This window comes from Strongylocentrotus purpuratus, unplaced genomic scaffold (assembly GCF_000002235.5).
Source record: "Strongylocentrotus purpuratus isolate Spur 01 unplaced genomic scaffold, Spur_5.0 spur5_scaffold_4, whole genome shotgun sequence".
Taxonomy (NCBI): Eukaryota; Metazoa; Echinodermata; class Echinoidea; order Camarodonta; family Strongylocentrotidae; genus Strongylocentrotus; species Strongylocentrotus purpuratus.
The window spans coordinates 15,529,943-15,550,536 of NW_022145610.1; the positions used below are offsets into that span (position 1 = coordinate 15,529,943).

General features: G+C 36.3%; 1 protein-coding gene across 1 annotated transcript in view; it reads right to left on the reverse strand.

Annotated features, from left to right (window-relative positions):
• Nucleotides 1-6,444: 6,444 nt before the first annotated feature.
• LOC115919034 (serine/threonine-protein phosphatase 2A activator-like) overlaps nt 6,445-20,594 on the reverse strand; it is a 34,832-nt gene continuing 20,682 nt past the window's right edge. The window contains exon 10 of the mRNA XM_030997523.1: nt 6,445-8,192. The gene's annotated coding sequence lies outside the window, so the exon portion shown is untranslated. The remainder of the gene's footprint in view (nt 8,193-20,594) is intronic.

Genomic DNA, 20,594 nt, shown 5'->3' on the forward strand with positions numbered 1-20,594 from the left:
CAAATATTTGAATTTTCACTATTGAATATATTTTATTTTAAGGCTACAAATGGCTTCCCATAATTTTTAAGTCCAACTTAGTGTTAAGTTCGACTTAGAATCTTTGTGAAATACCCCCAGGAAACATTGATCTTTAAAATATGTTTTCTTATGTTATCCAAAATGTCATAGGCCATTAATGTAAAAGGTGATACAGTTTTTAGCATACTGAAGAAAAAAGTGTTACAAAATGAAAAGAAAGATAAAGTGATGAGAAACTAAGACAGTAGGCTTATAGTTCAGATAGATTTCATAAGGGGGCAAAGATTGAAGTTATCGAATTTGGGTTCGCCAACTTTTCTGACGAATGTTGGCGAAAATCAGGGTTCACCTCTGCGCCATTTAGTGACTTTTAGTGATGTTAAGCGACAATTAGCAACATTTGAGCGACAATTTGCGAAAGTGGTTGAGACAAGAACAATTGTTTGCGACAATGAACACTGTTTGCGAACTTTCTTGCAACCTTTTACAAACCTTGTGCGACCTTACTGTTTAAAGGGCCTATCTCACTGAGCAGCGAATGCTTGCGAACGTTGCGATTTGGATTCGCCAACTTTTCTGACGAATGTTGGCGAAAATCAGCGACATTAAGTGACGTTTAGCGACAATTAGCAACATTTTAGCGAATGTCTCCGAAAGTGTTTGCGAAAGGCAGTTGGCGACTATTAGCGACTGTAAACAAATGTTAGCGACAACTTTTGCGAAGATTAGCAACTATTTGCCAATCCTTTGCCACTATTTGTGAAAGTTTGAGACCTTTTGCTAACTACTGGTACTCAATGGGTCGAGTTTATAAAGGAACCATATGGTAACGTGGTCGCTAGCTTTGGCGAAACACAGAGAACTCACGAAAACAAAGAGCAAAACCGTTTAACAACCGTTTGCAAAGGCTTACGACTGTTTTGCAAACGCTAACGACTGTTTAGCAAACGCCTGCAACTGTTTGCGGAAAAATAAATTCGCAAAGAAAAACTGTTTACAATAAAGAAAACTGTTTGCGATCTTTCTTGCAACCTTTTACAACATTTTACAAACTCTGGCGAAACCCCAAATTCGCTACGTTCGCAAGCATTCGCCGCTCAGTGAGATACCCCATTAACGAATGAGAGAGGATATTTAAAATGAGAGGACAGGAGTAGAGAGGGAAGGAGGAGAAAGAGAGAGAGTGAGAGAGAGAGAGAGAGAGAGAGAGAGAGCGATCAAGCACGTGCACAAACTTTTATCTAATCGCCGAGAAGCATATCTTTAAAGGCACACTGTCCTACTTGTAGCTACTTGCTCCCTCTATATAGAAAACTTCCCCAATCGGTGCCTGTTGGTCCCCCATGATCCTCTTTTTCTTATGTTAAATGGGAGCTGAGTTAATGAGATAGCCACCTGTCACAGTGACCTCGCTGGCTCGCTGGGTGGTCTAATATCTTCTAGCTGAAGTAGTAAAGCCTGCCTTTAATAGACGTCTCTCTATTGCGAAACATTAGAACATGATACTTAGCATTCGACGACGACGTCACAATGTGCCCCGAGGCCTCTCAGTCTCCTGGCTGATAGCCTAAAATATTACCTTCGCTAGCAGGCAAAAGCTAGGTAGCTGTATAGTCCCGTATTCATCAGCTCGAGTTTGCCAAATAACCCGCTATTTTCAGACACGGGATATTATCCGAGGCTCGAAATTGCGGCCTCACCATACCGATCCGTTCACCACAAACTAGCTTGGATCAGCGCAAATTAGCCTGCCATTTCCCAACTTGCGCGATACTTTGGAAACAAAGACCAAGATTTCTCGGGATATTTTCTCGACCAAACATCCCGCTAATTGCAACTGCGGGCTGACGAAGACGCAACTAACTGGTCGATTTATGATTGGGATAGTTAAAATAGCGGGTTATTTGACGATTGGGATAATTAAAATAGCGGGTCACAGTATTTTGCAAACTCGAGCTGATGAGGACAGGCCTTATTACTCAGCAGCACGACGCTTCAGGGGGAAACATGGTTCATGGAAGATATTGTACACCTACCCACCTCACATCCTAAAATCAGGGAGACCGATATGAGGTAAAGAGAGAAAGACGGAGAGGTAAAACCGGTAAGAGACAAAATCTAATTATAGCACGCTAGCTTCCCAATAGAGGGATTAGGGCTTTCATCTTCTAAGAAAATGGAGTTGCAGCTAGGAGAGATGACAGTCTTCCGATAGGCCAGATGGAATGTCAATGAACCTCCCGACCGTGCACCACTTTCAGGAGAGACCGATCGTCTGCTCGCAACCAGATTATAATGGATTTTTTCAAACATGATTGTATTAATTTGGTGTTTTCATGTTTTGTAATTCTTTTATCACATATAAAAGGAAAATTTACCTGTAACAGTTCCGATGTCTTGAGTTTAGACATCTTTCTCAGACACGAATCGGCAGACTGGTTAAGTCTTTGCAAAGAAATGGCAAAGTGTTTTCATATTTTTTTGGATTGTATTTGTAATGACTATAGTGTTTATAAATTGTTTATTATGTGGACAATTGTGAATAATTTGAATCTTCTGTTTTGAGTGGAAAAAGACAAAAGAAGGTCTCCATTGAATGTCCTTCTGGTTCAAAGTTTGTTGACCTTTTAATAAAAAAATAAAAAAGTGAATTGTTTTGTTAAATATACATGTATACATTTTTTAAGGGGAATAATACTGCGTGCATTCTTTAATGACTATACAAATCAAAATCAACAGATAGTCAAGGTTTCTGTGACATACGTGACTGTAGGTGTCATTTGAAAGGAAACGGGCGTGGAAGGCAATTAGCACCGGCATTCACGGACATACAGATCCTACTTAATAAGGTGTTTCAAGAACATATACTTAATGAGTATGGTTTCTATCATTTAGGCTTTCTTCCGTCTGTAGTGCATTACTTACAGAACAATAATTATTATGGTATAACTTTTTCAGTTGACAGTTAATTATCCCAAAACTCAGCCTTTTTACCAATTTTTTTCTTCTTCTAAGCTCCTGAATAAAAATTGTTACGGTTACCTTTTCTACATATGAGCAGATATAAATAACAATTTACATTTTGTTTCAATTTACTTGTGAGGTAATGTTAGAAAGCATAAAGTCACTGATGAGATTAAGGGCAGAACAATCAAGATGTATTCCCAAATGGATGGATATTTTAAAGGGAAAGATTGTATGAAAATATGGAAACATAGGTTAATTTGATTACCAACTAAACTAATTTCAGCTTCAAATTAGAGAACTTAAATCAATAATGACCTTGATAAACAAACAAACAAAGGCAACATAACTTGGCCTTTGACAGGTGTTTGAGTGTAAGTGACTTAAATCATCAACACTTCAAGAGTCGGCAACATATATTTTATTAAGTAATTCTCACCAAAGTATAGAAGATTTCCTTCCTAACGCCCGAGAATAGACCCAAGGGTTTCTTGAGATTAATAAGAGATCAACACCTATTTGACCGCTTACGTAGGTAAAGACGTAGATTGTACGCTTGAAGATTATTTGGCAAAGTGAATAGATATTTTTTAACACAAGAGGGCAGTAAAGCAGTCCAGGCCATGGAGAATTCTAAATTTTAGTCAATTCAGTTCTTCCATATTAACCTGCTTTTCTACCCGAGTGCCAATAGACACTATGAATATGACTGACAAAGAAAGCGGACAAAATAAACAGTTCCTCAGGTAGACAAAGGAACATCCCTTCACTGCTATTATGTAGAAATGTGTAGAACAGGTGTCACATGCATATTCACCTTTTTACATAATAGCAGTGAACGGATGTTCTTTTGTCTACCTGAGGAACTGTATATTTTGTCCCTTTTCTTTGTCAGCCATGTTCATAGTGAGATATGGCCTTCATGCTTGAATATATTAAAGGCATCAGGACGAAACATGTGACATGTTTTTTTTTCTATGGCTTTTTAGCAATATATGGAATGTGTCTGGAAAATTGATAATCGTCTGTCACATGTTCAGGGTATGGAGCTAATTAATTAAAAAAGTACCATGGTAACCATGGTTTTTTTGTCCAAATTATCATCCACCATGGCACTTTTTTGCAGTAGTTTTTCAGACTCTGCTGCATGCCTGCTCCAGTAAGAAGAAGACAGAACGCATGGAAAGTCTATAGGCCAGGGCCCCTGTATTATACAAAGTTTTGATTGGTCAGAATCAATTGTAAGTCCTCCAATCAATCACAGTCTCCTATCTCTTATGTACCAACATTAATTGCGATTGGTATCGATCGCAAATGAGATGCGACTAATCGCAACTGTTTATAAGACAGGGCCCAGATGTGTTCCTTTTTTTTTCTTCAAAAGCCACAACTAGGGATGATGCACCATAGCATTTGCAAAGGTGCCTCAGCACAACCATAATTTTACTGAAGTAGGAAAAAACGATGATCGGCTGGTGGCTAATGAGCCATGTTATCATCTGGGCTATTTCTGGACAGACTTAATCCCAAAGTTAATAGTATTCATCATGCGAGGGAAGCCGAAGGTTAATAATGTCTGGTTAATCATGTCCAGTTATTAATGTCCGGTCAGTAAGTAGGAGTCGCGACGGACAGGAAATGATGGGCATTGTCCATGTGTCTGACAATGATCAGCGGATGTTCCCAAGGCCTCTTAAAGAGCCATCACGACGAGCTAACGTGTTGACCAGTACGCGAGGTATATCCCTGCACATACACTGTATCATATGGGCGTTGAGGTTGAGAGCCAAAAAGGCATTAACCCATAGCATCCAGGAACCTGGTGGTCCCTGCATTAAGCCAATGGGAATTGGAGAGCTCAGAAGTCAATGAGTTAACCAATAACATCGAGTTAACGCCCTTCTGGTTCCCACAACAGGCAATTTATGGTCTTTTGAGAGCCAGAAGAGAGTTTACCCCTACACTTTACCAATAAGTTAACTATAACACCCACTTAAGGCCACTTTGCTCTCAACACACAAATTACAGATACAGGTACTTAAAGATAAAGTTCAGTTCTGGTCATGCGATTGCATTGTGAAAGAAGCGTTGTAGAATTGATCAGAAAAGGTTGATCATCTAGCATATAAGTATTGATGTGTACTGCAAGATTCTGGAATCATCAAAATCAAAATGATAAGAAATTTGGCCCAGTCTTGGTAAAGTTACAAGCACTGTACACAGAAAGATGTATATGGGACTACACGAACATGTGGTATAAAAATCCGTCCCGATTTTCATAATGTTACATGCCATATTTAGAATATGAAGGCATTTGAAGAGCCATGCTTTTTAAGGCACATGTTTTATCTGATGTTCTTCCACACTTGCATAATAGCAATGATAACGCTCACAAATTATTTTTCACCTCTTCCTAGAACTCAACCTTCTCTTTAATACTCTGAAGCCATGGTTAATGTGTGGGAGGAATGACCATCAGAACACAAAGCCTTTTCATAAACAGTTTTCTCTGCTTCATTATGTTCCACTGACGAACATCTGATGGTTGCCATGGTAAACTGTTATTTATGACCCTCATTACTATTTCAGCTCACTCTGTGTCTGCCTCTTTCACTATGTTGCCATCCGAATACTCTTTCTTGCTGTCTATTTTAATTAGAATCTTATTTATCATATATTATTGCTGTCTGTTACACTCTTTCTTGCTATTTTTTAATTACACTTTCTCTTACTATCTGTCTATCATACTATCTCTTGCTCTCTATCTAACATAAGTATGTATTATATCTTTCCATCTTTATCTATTGAACACTCTCATTCTGTCTATCTTTCAGTAATTTCCCTTGCTATCTATCACACTGTCCCACTTATCTATTATACTGACTTACCCGGTACTACACTACAGTCAAACCTGTCTATAAGGGCCACTCAAGGAAAACAGAAAAAGTGGCCACTGTAGAGATGTGACCTTTCTAGACAGGTTCTACAAGTCTACAACACATATTTCTTTCCCAAGGGAGACAAGGGTGACAAAATAGACAGGTGGTCTTTATAGAGAGGTGGCCAATAAGACAGGCTAGACTATATCTATCATACTCATTGCCTATATCTATCATACTATATTGCTGTCGGTCTATCATAAATCTCTCATACTATCTATGGTACTAATAGAGTACCCAAAACCACACAGAAAATAAAAAAGAGGAAAAAAGATGTGTCCAACTTCTCAACATGTTTACTGAAATGATTGATGTGACTGGGATGATCTGCCAATAAAACACTGAATTTTATTATATGTGATGGATCAGTACCTTATTAGTCTTACTATCTGTCTATCATATTCACTCTTCCTGTTTATTCTCTCTCCCCCTTACTGTGTAATGAAGTGGCTCATCAATGCACTTTGTTGAACGTTAACCCAAACCACAAGGAAAAACAAAAAGGTGCACAAAACGGATATAAAAGTCAAATACAACGAATGTTTATTATTCCAACAATTTAAACTGTGCATGAAATGAATCATCAATCAACCACCATGGTTGGTATTATCATCAGGGTGCTAAATATATATTCTCAATTTGCTTGTCTGGCCACGATCATAGTAGCAATTACCTCTAATTTGAATTGACTAAAAATCTCATTTGAGAACCTTTGCTTGATAAACTGAGTGAGTACACATGTTTGTGTTTTATTTGCCCATGAATACATGAATACAACAGCAACAAAGATATGATATGTATCAATGATGTTTCATAAAATACAAGACATTTGTGCAGCCCTTGGCCCTTGTGAGATAGCTCCCTGTCTAACTTAAATATTTCATTAACAAAATCAAATGCAACTGACTTGTATATTCAATGTACAAGTATACAGTTAATAAATGATGAAGTCTTAACTAACTTCTGTAATGACTATTCCACAATAAATATTGCATATTTCTTTTGTTAGATCTATACTTTCTACAAAGTATTCTTTTTAAATCCAGTTTTGGTTACAGATGGAGTTCCTGTTCAGCACACAGAACCTCTTTCACTGAAAATGACCCAGAAAAGTGACTTTTAAATCCTGTATTAATACAGAATATATATGTTTTTACTGTGACATTAGCTGGATGACTTCAATACACTTTGATACTTGTGTTGTATAGGTATCTGATGGCTCACTTTCATAAAACATGTTTCATAATTCAAAAGATGGTCTTTCAAACAAAGCCAAATTCAATAATTTCAGTAGCTTGTATCAGTTATTGTAATTTGCTAGTGAAAATAAGTTTGCATAAAACATGGCCTTGGTAAAAGATTGTTCCTTGAATTCCATTGATGATATTATCATGGCTAAATAATTTAATCCAGTATAACAGTTTTCAAGCACAATGCGACTTTATTTTGCACAATCAAGAGGTGAATGAGGTATTACATATATCTGCCTCTTGAAGGTTATAGATGGATTTTGACTTGATTAAAAACACAGCCTCTTCCTTGTTGATAAGACATTAGGAATTAATAGCTGGTTAGACCTCAACTAAAAGAATAATGATAACAATAAACTATACCTAAATTGCTCCCCTGGCCTAGCATAAATGCTTTGGAAATCATTGTAGGTGAGAATTTATACTGATAAGCTTCGTTCGACGATGTTATCGTCTCCCTAAAATCACTCACAAAGTGATGGACCTCAATGATAATATCTGTGAGCCATTTCGTGTGGACAATGTCCAACTAGCTTGATACAAAAAACTCAACGATTTAAAAGTTCATTATCATTACCATCATCTTCATATTTGCATATAGCTGATCATTATCATTATTGTTGAGGTCTAACCAATCCATTATGATCCAGCAACAATAGGCAATTTTCGTAATGTAACCAAATTTATACTTTAGTGCTTCAATGCAAATTAATTAATTCATCTGTTACAAATAATTGTATTTCAACAGTCTGAATGCGAATTGCAGGTGAGTGAAATAATTCACATCAAGATGCTTCACAAAGGCATATGGGTATGTATGCATAGATTTGGCCACAGTACAAAAATGGCCTATTAGTTGGTTTTAGCATGGTCTAAATAAATAGGATTTTTGTGCATTTTCATTCAGATGTACCTTGCAAGAGAGGAAATCATAGACAGCGAAAATCTGTTAGAATGTTCACCATGTTCAACCTCTTGAGTCTCGTCAGCAACACCTTTCATGAAAGCTCCAAACATTCTGTTTAAAATGAAACAGAGAAACAAAATGTTGAAATGAACTACATATTACATGACAATCAGATGGATTCAAGTCAAACAATGTCTTTGAAATACTATTAACAATTTCACATGAAAATGATTGAAATGTACTTTAAGGTACGCAGCATTTCTTTAAATCATTTTCCTGTATTTCATTCTCAGATTAAGGTTCAGAATCCAGGATGATTATTTTTAATTTATTCTCAGTTAGAAATGGGAAGGGAACTTCAGTGTTCAGTGGTCGCAGGCACAAAGGCAAATGCATATACTGCAAGAATTTGATGGATGATAACACAAAATGCCGAAGCCATTGTGAAAGTGTCACAGTTATACCACTTGAAGCAGTTATCAGTCACTGATAAATCTGCTGGTAAACGCACTTGTCACAATGACAAGACCAACCCCAGACCAATGATAAACCAACGCCAGACCAGCAAGGTATGAGGCACAAAATGAAATTATTGTGACTAGCCCATGATTTTGTCATTCATTTTTTTTTGTTCGGAGTCAGTTTGGCAATGTAATAAGACAGGTTCACTAACATATTCAAATTGATGGATTTTTCTTTCCTGTGGACCTAGTGACGAGTTATTCTATTATCCTGATATCAATGAATGAACTACAATACTCAGAATCCAGTCTGCATATATTACTTGTTGCAACATCAGACAAGCCTTGGGAAAGCTTTCAGGTTGTCAAAAATAACCTTTGTTTAAAAAGTATGCATAAAATTTGAATATATGTTTGTCTATTGAAGTATAACATATTCATATCTTACTCAAGCATGTTCAAGTTACGATGAGAGCCTTCCAACACTTTTTCATTTCAAGTTTTACCTTAAGATTTTTTTAATATTTGAGGCCGCCATCCTTGTCAAGCATTGCTTATGATTGCGTCTTCCTGCACTTTTCCAACAGAATAGTTCGGATAATACTTTAAATTTATGATAATATGTTATAGAAATATTAAGTTACGTTATTATATGTATATTATGTAAAAAAACATGTTGACATGAAAAAATTATTGTTGTATATAATATGTTGTATTATACCTTACATTCATATGTTCTTTGTCATTCAGTTATATTATATTTGGAAAAATGCAGAATTAAAATAAAATCAAATTTCAGTCAGACGAGCAGGGCGGGTAGGTACTGAGTCAGGCAGGCGGCCTTTGACCAGTGAGTAATAAGGGAAGGGTGCCGTCATGCATCCTCTACCCAGGGGTTCAGGCAAGCCTAGACATTGATCAAGGAATCCCTAAGTGTTTCCTGCATGTATGACAGGGTGCCTCAGCCCTAAGTGATTCACACCCTCCAAGAATGTACCAGGAGGACCAAACAGGTTTTTTTTGTTGTTGGTCATAATTATATTATGAGGACATGCCAATTAAATCTAGCTGTCTGTCTCTGTGTCAATTTTGCCACCAGAAAAGACAATTAACTATGATAGAACATTGCGTTGCTCATCCCCTTACAACCATTTAAAATTATCAAGAATTTAGTTAAGACACCTCCTTTAGAAGGAATCACCTTTTTAAAATAAGGCACCTTTGATATTCATAAAAAGACCAAACAGGTCTTTCTTTGTAGGTCATAATTATATTATGATGACATGCCAATTAAATCTAGCTGTCTGTCTCTGTGTCAATTTTGCCACCAGAAAAGACAATTAACTATGATAGAATACTGTCTTGCTCATCCCCTTAAAATCACTTTAAGTATCAAGAATTTAGTTGAGACACCTTCTTAGGAAGTTATCACCTTTTTAAAATAAGGCACCTTTGATGTCTATTTTTCCATTTCATTTCATAATTATATTATGAGGACATGCCAATTAAATCTAGCTGTCTGTCTCTGTGTCAATTTTGCCACCAGAAAAGACAATTAACTATGATAGAACAAAAAACCAATCAATTATGATAGAACATTGCCTAGCGCATCCCCCTTGAAATAAATTTAATTATCAAGAATTTAGTTTAGACACCTCTTTTGCAACTTGGAAGGAAACACCATTTTAAAACATGGCACCTTGGGTATTTATACAAATTTGACTGTTTCACATTAACAGATATGGATAACTTCTACAGTACCGGTATATCACTTATATAGTTTTTAAGTAGGCTCACTTTTCCGTTCCATATTTCATGATTTATAGAACATTCTTTCATGTCATGAATTACTATGATTCAGAATTATTTATAATCAATACATGAATAATATTAAGGAATGTCAATATCTTGTAAAATGTATTATGCTTTGTTATTTTTCGCATTGAATATGAATAAAAGCAACCAATCAATCAATGAATCATCAAAAGGTTTTCATTTGTTATAAAATTAAAAATAAATAGTAAAGTCTTATCTAATTATAATGTAGCCCTTCATAAATTTGCATTTCTAAATATTTTCGAATATAGAGATGGTTTATAAAAAGCACATTGAAAGGTTTTTGATAGTCTCCCTCCCCATATAGGGACATATCATGCAATCAAATATATTGTTAGATTTTTCTTTTACACATACAAAAAAGTGCATCATATAGGTCACTTGCAATGGCAGTAACTGTGACAGGCAGACAGAATGAACTTAAAGATTTCTGAGAAATAAAATATTCGAGCTTTGTAGGATTTAATTTGACATCCTGTGGCCATGTTTGAAGGGTTTAACATAAGCCCTTTCCTGAACAACTTCTGGAAAGACAAAGTTCTGGAAACCCCTTGGAACAGGAAACACAGCACAGTGAATCATAAATCAGTGCTTTAAATAGAGAACATTGGAAGCGATCAATAAGTACTGGTAACCCTTTCATTCTTAAAGAGCCCTGAGTATTGAACAAATCCTTTTGACCATGCTATATTCATCATCAAATCATTCAGTTTTAAAGAAGTCATTAGAACGATTGTTGATTGCAAACGGTCTATGACGGCTGTTTGTTTAAAGTATACTTCACAAATGTTCCTTACACTATTATTATTATTTGAAATGTAATGATACAATCTGTAAAGAATCAGTTAATAATCTCATTATCCACACAAATAAAAAAAAATTAAAAAAATCTCATTATCGACATTGATTACAACTGACCTCTTGGTTCCAATACAAATCGCCAAAAATTGAATATTCTTCCTACAATGGAGGTGGGAAGAGGAATGATCATGGCATAATATATAAACCTAAGTATGACATTGCGATACATGTAAAGTACATTATATCAATCAAACAATTTACACAGCAAATGAACACCCTGAACCCATGAAATGAAACCGTGATCAATTAAGTTCATATTAAACCACTTAAACTTTTCAAACCACAACCTCAACATCATAGGGAAACCTATAATCTACAAGCTAAGCTTTTTAATATGCTCCTCACATTTCACCCTTTATTACCTACCATTTAAAACAATCAACTTTTGATGTATTCACAAAGACTTGATTATATAATGTCATACTTTGGTATTTTTTATATTTTGTCATTTATGTGAATTTTGTTTTGTGAAATTTGAAACAAATAAACTTGAAACTTGAAACTTGATCACACCTAACACTGAACCTCTCCCGCTTTGTGAGAGTGGTCTTTAACATGAACTGTCCATGCCGGGATAATCCCGGCTTACAAACCACCAAGTTCATATTTGAATGCTACTCATAAGGCCTGTCTTCATCAGCTCGAGATTTGACCTCGAAACTTGAAACTCGAGCTCAAGAAATTAGCTCGAGATATTTTGCTCAGCGTTCGTGCATAGTGCGAGTCTTCGCGCTGGCGAAGACGCATCGGATAAATAGCGGGATATTTTGCTAACTAGCCCAATATATTTTGGGATGATTATCTCGACAAAATATCCCGCTAATTGCAACTTCAGGCTGATGAAGACGCAAAGTAACTGGATAATTTGCGATCAGGATATTTCAAATAGCGTTACATTTGGCAATCTCTAGCTGATGAAGACAGGCCTATATAGGGATCTGCATTAGATGAGTAATAAGCTTTAAACAGAGGTCACTTAATCTCCCAACAAACCATGTACAAGAAAACCCTGATCAAGAGGAAGCACTAATCATGACATGTCCGCAAACAAGAGGCAGAAAGACAACCCTACCCTCAAGTTTAAACTAAAAATGAAACTCATTATTTTTATTTTTATTATTATATATGCATGATTTATTGAATAAAGAACAGATTTATATTTTGTTTGTTTATTATAAGTTTTGATTGGTAATTTTTAATCAGACAATGGTGCGCTTAGAAACACCAGTATAAGCGCCTAATAAATGTTGTATATTATTATTATTATTCAATTCAAGTGTGTCATACTTAAACATTCAGCAAACACAAATTGTAAAATATTGCAGAACGTTTTCCACCTCCTCTCTATTTAGACACATAGTTATGTACTTTTTATTTGTGTTTTTACATCAAGATGCTTTCCTAACTCACTTATCCAGCCCTCAACAAAACGCATCCTCTACAACTGCACAAACTGTTAGACTTTGTTTATTAAACCATTGCATCATTTAAAGATTTGTGTTTATATTGTAAAAATCTATGTATAGCAATATAAAAACATGCCAGTACTAGTCCATTCGCTATTTATAATACACAATAGAAATTCGATTTTAACCTTATCTGAGAATTGATCCCATATACACTTGAAATCTGTGATCAGCTGCTGTAAATCTTTAACATTTATCTCAAAATTTATGAAAGAAATATGCATAATTTATGACAGAAATGTGCATAATTATCCAACTCTATTCACCACCGAACTCTACATATTCCTACACATTGCATGCTTTGTAAAGCGCCTATCACTCCGGTACAGTGCCGGAGACTGTTAATTACTCCACATGATTACCATATCACCACATGGCATGATGTCACAAACATGTTTTCAAAGAAAGAAATATCCGGGGAGGAAGTCTCTGATTCTATCGAGACTGGGACCTGGGGGTGTTTCACAAAGATCCTAAGTTGAACTTATCTCTAAGTTGGACTTAACGATTATGGAAAGCTGTTAGCATCTATGAAAATATTTTGTAAAAGTTATTTTTAAAGGCATAAAATAATGATTCAAATCATTAATATGTTCTATTATCAAATAGATTTCATTTCTTTTATGTGGAATTAATAAAAAGTCTATAAATACTGGAACTTTCGCTTTTTAATATAACTTTTTTAAAGGCTACAAATGGCTCTCCATAACTTTTAAGTCCAACTTAGAGATAAGTTTGACTTATCGTTTTTGTGAAACACCCCCCCTGGAAGTCTTGTTATGATGATCCCTTCAAGATCTTGACTGATTTTTTAACACAGTGATTATTGTTAATTCCTAGTGAACCCTAACAATTGGGTTCTAACTTCCTTATTATGTCACAATCCCAATTTCCCTTTGTCACTCGGCCCCCTCCCTCTTCTCCTTCTGTCTCGAACATCACCGTCTCCTTCTGATCTGACTTAAAAGTTCCCTTTTCACTATTTCTCTTCATTAATGAACAACCACTCTAAAACTCAGCCTGGATCACACGTTCGTTTATTTACCACTCCCTCGTTTAATTATATAAAAACTAAATATTATTATTATTATTAATATTATTATTACTTTTGTTCATCATTTTACTCGCACCAGTGACAAAGGTTACACTTTCATTGCTAGAGATGGCAAAAAATGCATATCGGCTGGTACACACTTTTCTTATGTATGATCCTGAGGTGGAGCCGTGGAGGATGTCGCTTTGAGCTTAAGACGACCCCTTTTCTGTACATACCATGTCATTATCATATTGATGTTATAAGATTGTAAATGTATATATGTTGAAGTATATGGAATAAATAAACATAAAATCAAATCAAATCAAATATCCCTCTCAAACGACAATACTTTACTATCCCCCCCAACTCCTAAGAAGGCATGTGCTTGTAGATAACCAGAAGACCAATAGGCCTGTCCTCATCAGCTCGAGATGGCCAAATAACCTGCGATTTTAACTATCCTGATCCCAAATTATCCAGCTTATTTGCGTTTTCATCAGCGTGCACTTGCAATTAGCGGGATATTTGGTCGAGATAATCATCCCAAGATATCTTGGGCTAGTTTGCAAAATATCCCGCTATTTGTCCGGTGCGTTTTCACCAGCCCGAAGACTCGCACTATGCGTGAACGCTGAGCAAAATATCTCGAGCTACTTTCTTGAGCTGATGAAGACGCGATTTGTAACTTCTGGCTTATTTCCCAGATCAGAAATAGCGGGCTATTTGGTAATCTCGAGCCGATGAAGCCAAACCTTATGACTAAGTCCTATCTAAGGTTGAAATGGAGATTAATGTCTAAACAGTCCTGAAGCATCGACATGAAATTTGAACCTGTCAACTCTTGGTCAGGAGACCACTACCCTGTCCCCAAGCTCCTTGTATCACAATACAATTATAAACTCTCCCATCAGTATCGTTTTAGGAATGAGAAAGGGCACTTTCTGTTTAAAAAGACGAGTTACTTCCTCAGAGCAGCACCATCGTATATTTGGAAGCATCACAATCTAAACCTTTAAGTAAACTACAGGATCCCAGGAAAGATGACACGATATCCCAAGAGAGTTTCATCTAGAGTTCAAGATTGCAGACACTCCCTTCCGCCGTTTAAACCACCACTATGACACAATCTGCCACACCTATTCACCCCAAAACTGTCAAAGATTCAAGATCAGGGAGGTGGAGTTGGACATTTCTTAATTGCCTAAAACAAGAGTAGTCAAAATGATGCACCAACAACAAGCAGAGGATAAACATTGATTCATGCAAGTCATCTAACCGTTTTATTCCTATATCCTTGTAGTCTATCTTTCAGACAGAAAGGGTGAACAACAACAACAAAATTAAAGCCAAGTGTAAAATAAATACAGATGAGGGCATCCCACTATCCATCTCCTTTGAGATGTAAGGTAAGGTGAGGATTGTTAGACTACTTACATACTGAAGACACAGTTTATAATATTGCCATTCAGAAAGAATGGTAATTCATCTGGTACTCAGGCCAGATTACGAGCTATATGAGTTAATTATCACTTTATGCTAGATCATGGTAACCTGGATGTCCCACAGTGCCCTCAGCCTTGGATGGATGGATGTCACGTTTCCTATACACCACGAGTGGGAGTGGGAGAGAGAGAGAGAGAGAGAAATAGAGAGGGGGAAAGGAGGGGGTGGGAAGGAGAGAGGAAGAGAGAGAGAGAGGAGGGAAGAAGGGAGAGAGAGAGACTCAGAGAGAGAGAGAGAGAGAGAGACTCAGAGAGAGGGAGAGAGAGAGAGAGGGGAGAGAGAGAGAGAAGGCAGAGAGAAGACAGAGAGAGAGAGATAGAGAAGAGAGATAGAGAAGACAGATAGTGAGGGCAAGAAAAAACACAGAGAGAAGACAGACAGATAGAGAGAGAGAGAGAGAGAGAGAGAGAGAGAGAGACAAGCAGGTAGTGAGGATGATGCACAGTTGCACACATCCCATGGTGTGTATTGTAGGGTGAGATAAGGATGTGACCTCATAGTACTATCGAGTATCACCTGTGCTAAAGACTCCTTGGGTAGGTCCCTGGATGTCTCCAAGTTAGACTACAGTAAGAGCATCATTAAGTTCATTCAGGTTCTTAAAGGGATCGTGTAACAATATCAAATCTGAGATACTAAGCTCTACATGTTATCAGTGTCTGTGAAATGGTGTAATTTTGAAGCCCTACAAAAATGGCTCTTCAAAATGACCAAGAAGTGCCTCAAAAAAATAATAAAAAACTTTGAGTGACCATACTCATTTTCCCCCAATAGACTGTAGTGTTATAAAAAACGTTAGGAAAACGAAAAATGAAATTTTGATTTCCAATCATAAATATCTTGATAATCAGACAGACGGTCGGCTTGTAAAAGTCATGGGGTTCCTGACTGACCTAAAGGTTTATAAAAAAGATTGCAGCATGAGCTAAATCTGGGATTTTGTTTTCAGAATCCGAGGCAATCTTATTGTCTTCTCAAGTATCGTTTCTGCGAATACTGTACATAGATGTGCGTCAGAGAAGCTGACACCTATGGCCCAGAGACCCTACAAGAGAGAGATAAAGCACCAGTTTCACTCCAATTTCCCTTTTGTTTACAAGAAATAATGTAAGAACATGTTTTGCCATGACAGGAAATAGATCGACTGTTCTAATACAAAGGATATTTCGAGAAAATGATCATACATGGCTTCTTAAAGGCATTGTTTAACAATGTTAAATCTGAGATGCATGGCCCTAAGTGTTATCAGTGTCTGTGATATGGTGTAAAATTGAAGCCCTAAAAAAAATCACGCTTCAAAATGATCAAGAAGTGCTTCAAAAAAGTAAAAATCTTTGAGTGACAGGTTTTTACCATACTCGTTTTCCCTAATAGACTGTAGTGTTATGAAAACCGTTAGGAAAACGCAAAGTTTGGTTTTGATTTCCAATCATAAATATCTTGTTAATCAGACAAGCGATCGGCTTGTAAAAGTCATGGGGTTCCTATAATTATCATTGCAGCATGAGCTGCAGGATTTTGTTTCAGAATCTGAGACAAAGTTACCAGATCCCTTTAACTATAGGACAGAAGATGAGAGAAGTATGTAAAATGTCAATTTGACATTTAACTCACAAATTCATTGCAATCCTAAAACCTAAATGTTGAAGTTAAAGGAAACCAAAACCTTCATACTAAGTTACTTTTATTGTAAAGTTTTAAAAATTTGAATAAAATCAGTAAAAATTTGAACAAAATCGGGCAAGGAATAAGGAAGTAAGAGCTTTTTGAAATGATTAGTCACTAGAGGGCGGTATTCAATTTGATGACATCATCTGTGAACAACTCTCCATGCCTTTTGTACATAAAATTTCACAATTTTTTTGTTTTCTTCGTATTTATTTGTGTTCTTGATCCGACTTCATAACATGTGAAGTAGAATATCATTTTGCATTCTATATCTTGCTTTCGGGGGAGTACATTATCTCAATCACAAGAAAGAAGGAAAAACATGAAATTTGATGTACAAAAGGCATGGATGATGTCACAGATGATGTCATCAAATTGAATACCACCCTCTAGTGACTAGTCATTTCAAAAAGCTCTTACTTCCTTATTCCTTGCCCGATTTTGTTCAAATTGTCACTGATATTTTTCAAATATCTTAAACTTTACAATAAAAGTAACTTAGTATGAAGGTTTTGGTTTCCTTTAATGGGACTACCTTTATATCCAAGTGGATGGATGAAGGAGGAGATTGCCATTTTATCTTAAAACGGCTTCACCAAATCTTGTTGGATTTCATCCCTCTTTCCTGCCACAGAAGCAAAGGTCTTTACCAACCCTGTTTCTATTTATGGAACAGTTGTCCCTCAACAAATGTTTTCCTGCTCTATTTGTATAATCATTAAAGGGGAAGTCCACCCTTATAATCAACTGGTATTAATACAAGCACAACAAAAGAGAGAAACAAATTAGTGAAAGTTTGAGCGATATCTGATTAAAAGTAGGAAAGTTGTGAATTTGTTGAAGTTGCCATCAGTGAAACACAAAATCGGCAACACTGCAAGGTCCTCTCCATCTCACGTTCTACAGAAAATTGTATCAACTTTCATTTTCTTAGTTATTGATGACGGAAAAAAATAATTTCATACAAAGGTTGTGTCAAAATATATTTGAAATAATTATATTTAGGGTTTATGATTGAACATTTTCTTTAGGGAAAATAGACATTTCTGATTTTTGCCCTGACTCTACTGACTGAGCCTTGGGGAGTGTTTCACAAAGACTAAGATCGACTTTAAGTTGGAGTTAACTATGGCAAGCTGTTCTTGCCACTGTTTGCTCTCACTATTGTTGAACAAGTATCTTAAATATGACTGAAGTTTACAATGTAAGTCATTTTTTTTCTTCAACAATGAACTATAAAAAAATGTGAATTCTGTAGATTTGTGACGTCCCTTGAGAGACCAATGGTGAAAACAACTAGTGGCATGAACGGCCTGCCATAGTTAAGTCCAACTTAAAGTCGATCTTAGTCTTTGTGAATCCCCCCCCCCCCCCCGGTCTATAGCAAGCATCATGAATAGGAGACATCTGGGTGACCATGCGTCCTTGGACAGCTCTTCAAGTCAAACCTTGTTCAGACTTGTTGCAGTAAACCACCTAACAAAAAAATTGTCCCGCAAAATGACATACTGGTAGTTTAATGTTTTTGATGTTTGATGATTGTTTAACCTGACTGCTATGTACAGTATATGCTTTTAAATAAGCAGCCAGGGGACCGACAGCTTTTAAATCCTCTCCAAGGGACTTGGTTATGAGGATTAATGCCTTACCAAAGAGCACAAGCGCATTGACTTGGTTTAGAATCAGGGACCTCCCGGTTAAGAGACCAGCGCTCTACCACTGAGCCATCGTGCCTCCTCTAGTTTAAGCATATTGTTGGTCACATATCTGTGTATCATAATACAGTGAAGCCTGTCTATAAAGACCACCTAAGGGAGACAAGAAAAATGGTCTTTAGAGGCAAGTGGTCTTTATGTAAAAGGTTCCTTTACCAAATGTTTCAATGAGAAACCATTTTCAAGGAAACAAAAATGTGGTCTTTGTAGACAGGTGGTCACTAAACCAGGTTTGACTGTACATACTGTACATCACAGGGTATTTTAGGGGCCCTATTTAGTACGGCAAAAGCCGGTTTTAACCTCCCTTTTCCATACATTCACACTTAATATTTAATTTAATTGATTTATTTTCCATGGTAGTTTTCTTGAGGCAGGTTACAGCACCATGTCTGAACAAGGCTTATGAATCACCGGACATGAGGGCAATGGACCAAGGAAATCAAGATATGTTTGGGAAAGATTTCCTTGATGAATGCAGATAGGACAGATCCTGGGAGAAGATTTGAAAAAAAACACAGGGAATTCTGGAATAAATTTAAAACCAAGGTTACTTCATTGAGTGAACTTTACTTACTTATTAAATATGCCTTACGTTGTTTAGACTGTCACTACGGTGACTGTAAGGGTGATGCAGGCTTTCATAGAGTTTTGATAAGACCCTTTCATCTTCCATTTTAGACAAGCATATCACTTGAAGGCAAAAGACCTTTAACAGGGGGTGTTTCACAAAGATCCTAAGTTGAAATTATCTCTAAGTTGGACTTAACAAATATGGAAAGCTGAAGCATCTTTGAAAATATTTTGTAAAATATATAAAAAGGCATAAAATGTTGATTCAAATCATTCATATTTTGTATTTTCAAGGAGATTTCATGTTCTTGATGCGGAATCTATGAAAAGTCTAAAATACTTGAATTTTTGCTTTTGAATATATTTGATCTTAAGGCTGCAAATAGCTCTCCATAATGTTTAAGTCCAACTTAGTGTTTACTTTGACTTAGGATCTTTGTGAAACACCCCTCTTGTCTTGCTTTTTTTAATTTTAAAAAGTGTGGAAATGATTGTAATCAATTTATGGAAATGAAATTAGTTTTGAAGGGAAGAGAGATTCTTAAGGAGATAAGATTTTGTGAACTCTTCTCAAGGACAAATTTCTGAATCAAATGGTTTTGGCAGAAAATAGGAAGAAGTTACACATAGTAATAACTTTTCATAGTGTAGTTAGGATGTGTCCTAGCCATAACACATTAAGGGAACAACATCGTATCAATGAAATCTCGTTTTAGCAGTATGGCCTCCTAAAAGTACAGTAGAGATGTGAATAGTTTTCAGGAAACAAATAATGTAATCTACAGATGACAGAGAGATATCTAGCTTGAATTCCGGCAAAGCAAGAGAAAACTTGCAATACAAACAAACAGTGATCATCACCAAGAGCTACAATAAAATGATCTAAAGATAAGGTCAAGGGCATTCCCTGGTGTGGAAACACAAATAACAAATACATCCCCCCAAAAAAAATCGGAGACAAAATGAAAGTAGAAAAAACAAACTAAAAAGGAAGTCAACATTAGGAACATCCTAAAAAACATATTTCCAAACAAATTAAGGACCTTCTTGGACAGGAAAGTCACAATTGTCACCTCTCTGGGGAGACCTTGTCACAGACATGGATTTGAAGCGATCAGTGTTTTGCCAACGTCTGGGCAAGCTATTTATTTTTAGAAATGTTGACAGTCACTCCCCGAGGGATCTAGACTAGTTCCATGCTTTACATGACACAACAGTGAGTAAAAGGAAGAAAGTCGTATATATAAGGAAATCCTACTTCCAGCTGTTAATCACGATTAAAAATCAAATTCATGAATCGGCCAAGTCTTCTTATAAACCGTCTAGAAACCCCTCTTCATATATTTTTGGGATATGATTTTAATCCCGAATTTGATGACTTGAAGCTTAAATGT